The sequence below is a fragment of the Echinops telfairi genome, unplaced genomic scaffold (genome assembly GCF_000313985.2).
Source record: "Echinops telfairi isolate 266 unplaced genomic scaffold, ASM31398v2 ScPeMD7_6080;HRSCAF=6971, whole genome shotgun sequence".
NCBI classification, from domain to species: Eukaryota; Metazoa; Chordata; class Mammalia; order Afrosoricida; family Tenrecidae; genus Echinops; species Echinops telfairi.
In genome coordinates, this window is record NW_022109980.1 from 8,400,510 (window position 1) to 8,409,535 (window position 9,026).

Genomic DNA, 9,026 nt, shown 5'->3' on the forward strand with positions numbered 1-9,026 from the left:
TAAATCTTATCTCAAAACAAGAATGGTTGATTTGAATAATGTGGCTATATATAATACTCACCTTCCCTACACGATCTCTGAAGACAAAATTGATGCATAGACAAATGTGGTGAAGAAAGCTGATGGTGCCTGGCTCTTAAAAGATATAGCATCTGGTGGTCTTAAAGACTTTAATTTAAACACAGGGCCATCTATCAGGGAAGCAACGAAGCCGACATGGAAGAAGCACACCAGCCTGTGTGATCATGAGGTGTCGATAGGAATAGGTACCAGAAGTTCAAAAACAAGCAATCAATTTGATGTGAAGGAACATAGACAAAGTGGAGCCCCCAAACTCACCTGTAAGATAATTGGACAGTCCCTCACAGAAGGGCCACATGGAAGACATGATATATCCAGTGTGCTGAGTAGTACTGATGAAACAATCCACTAGTTCTTTAATATTTCCTCCCCTTACTATTATCGTCTCAGTTTTATCTCATTATTTTGTGAGACCTGCGTATGTTTATTTGTATAATTAAGACCTTTCAATGCATAAAATCCAATATGGATAAATCCCTCAGAAACAGTAACAGGAGTAATGATTCGCTGAGAGTTTGGAAAGGGGGGACATGGTGCGGCAGGGGGAACTGACAGCATCGATGACAGTATAACTCCACTTGAGGGAAACGAGTAACAGAATTGTAGGTGAATGGGTACATTGGATGACGTAAGATATGGCAAAAAATATATATAATAATAAGGGTTCCTGGGGGTGGGGGAGAGAGGTGATAAAGGGGAGTTGGTATCTAAGAGTCAAGAAGAAAGAAAATGCTTTGAAACCAATCATGCAATGATTATACAATTATGCTTGATCTAATTTAATTATGGATTGTTGTAATATCAGTCAAAACTCCCAATAATATGGTAGAAAATAAATGAATGAAAATAAATAATTAAGTATCCAACTAACTTCTGTATGCTGATCTTATAACCAAATTTTTCAATTAGTTTGAGCAATTTGTTAATTGAATCTTTGGGGGTTTCTATGTATAAGATTATATTGTCTGTGAATAGAGTTGTAAGAAAACATAGAGACCGACTCTTATCTCATATTAATAACGGGTTCCAGAGGGATATGATCTGCAATCAGAAAACTTATAGATAAGAAAAAGGATACATGCTGTTGGAGTGTGGTGTCCCTGCCACACTTCAATTCACCGAACTTTATTAGGTGCAGGCTTAAATACAGTTCCTGCAAACATGGCACCTTCTATACAAAGGGACAGTGCACAATTTGAAGGTTTACGAAGAAGCATGAACATATCAGAGAAGTTATTCACAGATAGAAGGGGAGGATGAGCCTGGGAAAATGAAGTAACAGATAAGTTTGCAGACTGCTGCCGTGTGCAGCTTTAGTCAAGGACTAGTGAGCAAGTGTCTGCTGGTCTCAGGCGGAGAGACAGGCCAGCCATTGCTGCATCAGCTCCCATGGCTGAGCGATCAGCATTCTCCCACGAGCCATGAACCGTGGAAGGTGGTGGTCCTGTTCGGTTTGCCTTAGGAGTAAACAGCTTTTTCCCCACAGAGAGTTGTATTTCTTCTGTGCCTATGTGTGTACCTTTAATGTCTAAAACTTCTAGGACTATATTAAATAAAAGTCATGATAAAAGGAAACTTTATTTGATTTTTATTCTAAGGGAGGCATCTTTTCAGATTTTCTTCATTAAGTGAGATGCTGGCCATTGATTTCTCATATGTGGCCTTTATAATGTAGACAAATTTCCTTTCTTTTCCTTTTCTTAAAATGTTTGCATCAGGAATGGATATTGAATTTTATCAAATGTCTTTTCTGTATCAATGCATATAATCATATGATTCACCATTATGTTGTTTATATAGTTAATTATATTGACTGATTTTCTAATATTAAACCATCCTTTCATATCTAGTATGAATCCTAATTGATGGTGATGTGTTTTTTTTTTAATTATTATTTTTTGTTGCATTGTCAGCTAGGATTTTATTGAGAATCTTGGCATCTATATACATTTTGGTTTATAATTTTGGATTCTGGGGAGGTTTTTCCCTGGTTTGGTATCAGATATAATGGCTTCATAAAGAGGGGGGAGCAGGGAGGGAGGGGGAAAATGAGGAGCTGATATCAAAGGCTGAAGTAGAAAGAAAACGTTTTGAGAATGATGATGGCAACAAATGTACAAATATGCTTGACACAATGGATGGATGTATGGATTGTGATAAGAATTGTACGAGCCCCCAATAAAATGATTTAAAAACAAATGAAAAATGAGTTTGGTAGTACATTGGCCATTTCTAAATTGTGAAATTGTTTATGTAGAATTTATATGAGCTCTTCTCTAAATACTTGATAGAATTCCACAGTGAAACCATTTGGTCCTGAACTTTTTGATGTTTGGAGTTTTTATGACCAGATCTATTTCTTCTCATGCTATAGACTTGTTGAGATTTTATACATCAGTCGGGGCAATTTAGGTAAATAATGCATTTCTAGAAATGTATCTATTTCTTCTATATTTTCAAATTTGGTGGAATACAATTTTTCATAATTCTGTGTGACTTTTTTCATCGCATTTGATTCTGTTTTAATGTTATCCATTTCATTTCTTATTCATAGAATTTTCATGTTCACATTATTTTCCTTCATTAAGTTTCTCAGTGGTTAATCAATATTATTAATGTATCCAAATAACGAACTTCTTATCTTACTGATATTTCTTTAGAATTTTTTCTTTTTTTTTAAATCAATTTATTTCTTCCTTAATCCTTATTTGTTTGCTACATTGGTCTTTTTCCAGTTGTTACAGCTGATGTGTTAAGCTGTCTATTCTAATTCTTTCTGCCTTTTTGATGTGTGCAGTTATTGCTATAAGCATTCCTCTGAGGACTAGTTTTGTGGTGTTCAAAAACTTTGATATCTTATGCTTTCATTCTCATTTGTTTCAATGAATCATTTGTTGTGTTCTTTATTTCTTCAATTACCTAGAAGTTTTTAAGTAAAATATTGTTCAATTCCCATACACTTGATATTTTTTGTTAACGGCATAATAGTTGATTTCTAATTTTACATCACTGTGCTCTGAAGAGATGACTTGCAATAATATTGAATTTATTGATGCTTGTTTATGGCCTAAAATATTAACTATTCTAGAATAGGTTCCAGGAGCTCTAGAAAAGAAAATTACATGCATTTTTGTTGGGTGAAGTGTTTATATACACTTATGACTTCAAGTTTATTAATTATGTTGCTTAATTTTTCTGTATCTTTGTTGTTTTTCCTTGATCATTTGGTCAAAGTCATGTGTGGAATTCTCCTACTGTTATCATAGTAGGATATATTTGTCTCTTCATTTCTGTAAAATTTGAGTAATATATTTTGATGGTCTTTCATTCTGTGTGTATATTAATGATGGTTATGGTCTCTTGTTCAATGAAAGCTTTCAAAATTATATAGTGTACATCTTTGTCTTGCATTTTGTCATTTGTTTTGATTTCTGTTTTACCAGAAATTAATATTGCTACTCCTAATTTCTTTTGATTGCTATTACCTTCGTGTATTTTTTCCATCCTTTTATTTTCAGTCTATATTTGACTTTATGTATAAGGTGCATTTCTAGTAAGCAACATATTAAATGCTCATGATTTTATAACCATTCCATTAGTCTTTGTCTCTTAACAGGTGAATTTACATTCATCATTATAATTGGCAAATATGGTTTGTTGGTGTCATTTTGTTATATGGTTTCTTTATGGTGGTGGGGCTTTCAATTTTAATAATATTTTTGTGTTATATTCCTTTTGTTTATTGGTTGTCTTGTTGATGCTCTCTTTGCTTTTTGTTTTCTTTCAAAAATTTTTATTGGGAGTTAATACAGGCATATCATTCCATAGTTTAAGCACATCAAGAAGTATTATAAAATTACTATGACAATCAGTTTCAAAACATTCTTTTCCTTCTTGAACTCCTTAACACCAGCTCCTGTTTACCCAACCACTTGTACTCTACCCCCCATAAACCCTTCTTCCACTTGTTGCCCCTGTAGGTTCATCAATTCTTGGTTTCATATACTGAAAAATAGGAAAAGTATATATAACAAAAATTCAAGAGGTGCACCCCCAATGACATAACTCAGCTGAGATAAGCCCCAATATGAGCAAACAAAAACAAAACAAAAAAACCCATAAAATTTTGAAAACCAGATCAGGCCTAACATACATCAGAAGGGGATTAATTGGAAATGTTTTAACTGTGCATCAGGTTTATCATTTTGATTTTCTATAATCATCTCTCCAATGAACTCTCTTTGATAACAAGTTTCTTCCCATCCCTCTGCTATGGATAGAAGGAAATCACTAGAGGCTTACTTATTTTCTTTGTAGATCCCACAAATGTATCTTCGGCTCCTACTGCCATAAAAGCCTTCTGTAAACCAGATTCTCACAGTTTAGGTTCTGATAATATTCCCCTCCTTTGTCTTTGTATATTATATGTTTTACAATCCTTCAGTCACTGATATCGGTATGCATCTTCCATGCAAACTTAGTCGGCATCTCACTTCCATGACTGCTTGTTTGGAAACAAGCCTTTAAGAAGACAGATGCTATTTTATCTGATAGTGGGCACCATCTATTTTCTTCACCACACTTTGCTATAACATCCATATATTCTGTTTCTCTCCTGAGGGTGATTATAGAGCAGGGCCATGACATATGAACTAATTGTTCTTAAATTGTAGCTAGGATTTCATGTGCGCCCAAAACCCATTCCAGGATCTATGCTACTTTTTAATCTGCCTTTGGCTCCCTTTCAAAAGCTCTTTGTTAATCATTGGTGGAGAATCTTATCGATCATCCCCTTGGCAGATAACGATCTTCCATTAATCTTGTCTTTGATTAGCTCCTAGTTCTAATTTTTTAAAGCACTGTTGAGAGAGGGTTATTGGGCCATTGTAGGCTAACTCCATATTGCAGCAATGGGATTACTTTTTACCTTGCTTACAAGTTTTGTTATTTTTTGTTTTTTTGAGCTTTTAAGTTTTTCTTTAAGGATGGTTTTGTGTGGGAATCTTGATAGTTTTTTCCAAATTCAAGACAGTTGTCTTTTTTTGAATTGTTCAATATCTTTGCCATTCAACTATTTGTTGTCTACTGTTTTCCCTCTGTGCTTTTTAAAAACCTCCATTGTAGAATGTTATTATTCCTTATTTTGATTCAATTAGTTCTGTTTGACTCTGAGTATTACTTAAATAGTATGTTTTCTCTATAGTATTTCTTTCTGATATTTGTAGGTTGTTGTTTATCAATGCTATAGATTTTTCTGTCCAAGGAATTTAATTTTAATATATTTATAAAAGTGATTTGTTTTTTTTTACAAAATCCTTTAGTTTTTCCTTATTGAAAAATGATTCAATTTGAAGGATAATTTTGCTGAATATAGGATTCTTGGTGGCAGTTTTTTCTTTGTTTGTTTGTTTCCTTTCGGAATTTCAGCTATAATCATCATCCTTTTGCCAGCATTGTTTCAGTGGAAAGTATGAACTTATCCTAATTGGTTGGCCTTTGTAGGTGATTGTTCTTTATGTGTTGTGCTGCCCTCAAGATGGTTTCCTTTTCTTTAATATTGGAAAGTTTTACTATAATTGGCCTTGGTAATTTCCTTTAGGGATCGATTCATTTCATGGACTTTCTGAGTAGTTATTTTATGCTTTTTATATTATATTAGGGAAGTTCTCCCTTAATACTTCAGCAATGATTTTATCTGTAATTAGATCTGACTGATCAAGAAATCATTGCTCTTACAAAATTCTATCATTCAATCCTCTGCTTTGTTTCTACCAACAAAATCATATATTACAACTACAGATCTTTCCTCTTTGTTGCTAAGTTTCATATTCCCATCATGAGGATTTATCAATACATCTTGTTGCATGTGTGATTGATTTCAGATTGAAGAAATTGATAGAATTCTTCAATTTCTCATCATTGGTAATAGTTGTTGGTATATGATTTTGAATAATACTCTTCCTATCATCCTATCAAAGACAGTATTCACTTCATAATAGATCAGGAAATTTTTTTAAGATGAATGTGATGTCATTCTTGTTTAATTGGCATAATAAATCATATGATTATTTGTTTCAAAATCACTAATACCAGTCCAATTCAGCTCACAAATGCCTAGGATATATATCTTCATGTGTTCCATATCAATCTGGACAACTTTCAGTTTTCCTAGATTCGCGCTTAGTACATTCCAAGTCCTAATTATTAATAGAAGTTTGTGGCTGTTTTTTCTCATTTTGAATTATGCTCCATCAGCAAATGAAGGTCTGAAAAGTTTTGTCCAACAATGTCATTAAGAACGTCCAGGAGGCAGTTTCTCAGTTGTATTTTGAGTGCCTTCAAACCTGAGGGGTTGATCTTTTGACTCTATGTAAGATAAAGTTCTATTGCTATTCATAAATTTTTGTTCAGCTAATACCTCATAAGTGTATCTTGTATTCCTCCTTCCTGGTTTCTGTTAGTCTGAAATCTCTGCTGAACTCTGTCCATCATGGATTACCCTGGTAGCATTTGAACTTTATGTGCATAGCTTCCAGCATCACAAACTGACAGATGAATGGTAGGACATATAGTGTATTTTTATACAAATGACATACACCATCTATGTCTGTTTTCTGATCTCGTTCCCCTGGGAAGCGTTTTGTAATAGTTGCTGTACCATTTTACTCCATGTTATTGTCAGAAAATTTGTATAGCAAATTTGTAAAAAAATATTCACTAATGAGACAGAATGGTTAACAAGGAAATGTAGAAGCTCTGTCTATTTTTGTGGTTATATATTAATTACACACTTACAGACTTAAAATCACTAAACACCCCCTCTTTTACAATGGGTTCTACCATTATGTGTTAGGAGATGAAATGAGCTTCTTCCAGTAAATATTGAATTCTGCTTGCACAGAGCTTCAATGCCAACCAGAGGTGACAGATTAAATTCTTTTACCAGTATTTCCTGAACCAACATATTATTTTAAAAGAACCAAGTTTGAAGTTTTATACCTGTTAATTCAAAAATTACTACGAAGTTAAGCAATAGAGACAACGCAAAAGACAATGCAAGAAACCAGAGACTCAAAGCAAAACTACTTTATAAGGAAAACAGTCTGTATGAACCATGGCCTGAAACTACCTTAAGACCATAAGAATTAGATGGTGCTCAACTACCAAAACTGACTGTTCTAATCAGAGTCACACAAATGAAATATAATAAAATGGGATAAAATTTGGAACATTCAAATTCCAATGATAATAATAATAAGAGTGTCTATTGGATTATTTGATATTGGAAAGTCTTCCCAAGAAATGCCCTGGGGTACTCTTCAAACCTTTGACCTAACCTAAGCCCTGAAGTCAGCTTGTAGCTAAATAACAAACTGGCTTTTAAAAATGGATATGATGTACGCATTCATTGTCTAAATATCAGAAATTTGCTATATTTTTATGAAAAAGATAATGCCAAATCAAGGTGAAATGTACACAGCTTGGTAAAGATAAATTATTTCAATAAAAAGTATACAAGAAAAAAGTACCTTTTGCTAATTGCTGTGACATATGTAATTATGATACAAGAGCAAAAGCAACCAAAAATACATGTAAGCGTATATGTGTATAGATGTGTGTGAAGGGCATTTGAAAATTTTGTGGAAAACATGGAATTAAAAGATAATCGAATCTGTGTGTGTGTTTGCACATGTATATGCATCTATATGACTTTATGCACATATATTCATGCATAAGCTTATCCATACATAAATCACATGGGAGCACAGTTATAGATATTTCTTAGCATAAACAAACACCTCCTAAGATTGGATTTCTGGGTTTGATGGATTAAGACCATAGTCTTGTGGTTCATCTCAATCAATTGACATAATATAGATCATAAAGTTATGTTCTACATCTTTGTTTGATGAGTAGTATCTAGGGTGTTCAAAGCTGTGAGCAACCATCTAAGAGAGCTCTTGTTTCACAAATACTAGTCTCTACTCATCTTGAGCAAAAGAGAAAGGAAATCAAAGGCTCAAAGTAGAAATTAGATTATAGGACAAATAGTCAACACGAAGCATGGCTTTAACTATCCTGAGACCAGAAGAACTAGATAAACTCTTTCTGTCACTACCAACCATTCTAATCAAGGCCACAACAGATGAGAAGTGATAGAATGGAAGGCAAATGTGGCCACAACAGAGGAGAAGTGATAGAATGGAAGGCAAATGTAGAGCAGAACCTCAAAGTCCTGGGTTGGAGGAGATCTTCTAGACTAGTTGAGGAGCCCTATTAGCAAAGCAGTGATATATTGGACTGTGAACTGCAAATTCACTAGTCTGAAACGAACAGCAGTTCCTTAGGAGAAAAACAAGGCTTTTTACTCCTGTGAAGAGTTGCTGTCTTGCAAATCAACAGAGGCAGTTCTCCAATGTCCTGTAGGATTGCTATTAGTTGGAGTCAACTTGACAGCATTGACTTTGGTTTGGTGTCAGAGACTAGCTTAAACTGGAGCCCTTCCCAAGACAATTGCCCTTCAAACTTTGAATCAAAGCTAACTTCTGAAGGTCACCTTTTAGTTAAATCACAAATTAAATAAAAAATAATATCAATCTTTGTTGGAATGGTGATTAGATTACATGTTGGCTGTTTAACTGCAAGATCAACAGTTTGAAACCACCATCCACTCTGTGGGGAAAAGAGCTTTCTACTCCCATATGACTACTATCTTGGATTGAGCATTATAGTGGGACAAGAGGAAAGTCAAAGGAAATAGAGAAAACAGCTAGGACGCAAAGGGCATTTATAGAGGTCTAAATAAAAGCATGTACAGTGAACCCTCGCCACTTCGCGCTTCGACTTCCACGGCTTCACTCTATCGCGGTTTTTGCGTAACAGCGCATGCTCTGTCATTACTGCCACTGATTGGCTCATACTGTACACGCTTGATGCCATAAATA